This window comes from Colobus angolensis, unplaced genomic scaffold (assembly GCF_000951035.1).
Source record: "Colobus angolensis palliatus isolate OR3802 unplaced genomic scaffold, Cang.pa_1.0 Scaffold15, whole genome shotgun sequence".
In the NCBI taxonomy this organism is placed as follows: domain Eukaryota; kingdom Metazoa; phylum Chordata; class Mammalia; order Primates; family Cercopithecidae; genus Colobus; species Colobus angolensis.
The window spans coordinates 395,532-397,120 of record NW_012114599.1 but is presented as its reverse complement, the minus strand read 5'-3'; the positions used below and the strand labels follow the sequence as shown (position 1 = coordinate 397,120).

The 1,589-nt window shown below is 40.8% G+C and overlaps 1 protein-coding gene across 1 annotated transcript in view; it reads left to right on the top strand.

Moving 5' to 3' along the window:
* The window catches only part of STON1 (stonin 1), a 74,274-nt gene extending 72,685 nt beyond the window's left edge, over positions 1-1,589 (top strand). Inside the window, exon 5 of the mRNA XM_011935851.1 lies at positions 65-1,589. The gene's annotated coding sequence lies outside the window, so the exon portion shown is untranslated. The remainder of the gene's footprint in view (positions 1-64) is intronic.

The following is a 1,589-nucleotide window of genomic DNA, read 5'->3' as shown; positions in this document are numbered from 1 at the left end:
ATCTTGGCTCACTGCAACCTCCGTCTCCTGGGTTCAAGCGATTCTCCTGCCTCAGCCCCCCAAGTAGCTGGGATTACAGGTGCAAGCCACCAAGCCCGGCTAAAATTCTTTTGTATTTTTAGTAGAGATGGAGTTTCCTCATGTTGGCCAGGCTGGTCTCGATCTCCTGACCTCAGGTTATCCACCAGCCTCGACCTCCCAAAGTTCTGGGATTACATGCATGAGCCACCATGCCCGGCTGCTATTTCTCTTTTTAACTACATTTGATGCCTTGCTTATAATATCATATGCTTGAGGCTCACTGTTGATGTAGAGTAGGGCAAATCTGTGTATGTCATTTAAAAAAATTCCACCATCTTTTCGTATCATCTGGTGTGGGCGCACTCTAGAGTGACTTCAGTCTGCTCAGAACAAATATGGAGGCAGGCCAAAACTGATGCTACCTATGGTCCCAGTGAAGTTAGCTGGGTTAATTACTGCCATTCCTTTCTGAGTGTGTTTTATGGCATCCTGTGACAAAGAACTCACAGTCTGATTAGGATGAACTTAATGACTATTTACACCTCAAAATATATTCACCAGAGGGTGCACTTAATTGCCCCCCATGCTTCACAGGTCGACTAGTATCCCTCCCTGCCAGGGTTATTCACTCACAAGCCACCGGGCCTTCAGGACATCTCGAGATTCAGTGTTGACAATATAATAGCAAAAGCTGGACTAACGCCCAAATGGAGTGTCTGTGGCGATGCAGAGGCTGATAGCATTAACAGCGTAACAGCGGGGTGTTACGGCATAATTGCTAATTTGCGCATCTATTAGGATCCTTAAATATTACTTAGTGTTAAATTAACATTCTGTGTAGAGAAGGGAGGCTTATTCAATTCTTCTGACCTCAGAACTGGCAAGAGGTGAGATGTGACTACAGAACTCTAGGTGAAAAATCAGGTAGGATTCAAATTAAGTAGAACTGCCCTTTCCGGAACAGTGATCTTCAAAAAACCCTTGCTTTTAAGGGAGGGAAGCGGGGAAGGAAAGGAATGAGGGAGGAAAGATTCCTTTCTAGCATTTATTTTGCTTTAGATCACTCCATTGTGAGTTTGACCATTTTGGAGTCAAATGAGCAGACTTCCAAGGAGCTGACCAGTTTGTGACTAGTCTGCTCACTTTTCCAGTTACAGGATCACATTAACAGTGTAAACGAATTCATGGGTAGATCACTTGTGCAGATCTAAATTTAAGGACATTTCCTTTTTCTGTGGGAATCACAAGAGTTCATCCATTAAAAAAAGATATGTAAAAAAGATACTTTCCAGCACATAAAGGCTGGAATTTTACAACCTGATGTATATATTAGGCAGTTCTAGGATGTTAGTTCCCTTCATTCCAGAGCTATGCTTGTGATACAGCCCCTTTTCTTATAAATTCAGTTAGAAGGCCTTTCTTAACAATGACTATTATAATGTTTTACTTAAAGTATGGTTTTATATTCTGTCAATGCAAATACAAAACAGGTTGAGGCTTAATAATCATGTAACAAATATTTTATAGATTAAATATTGGTTTTTCAAAAATTAAAAATGTATTTCAAA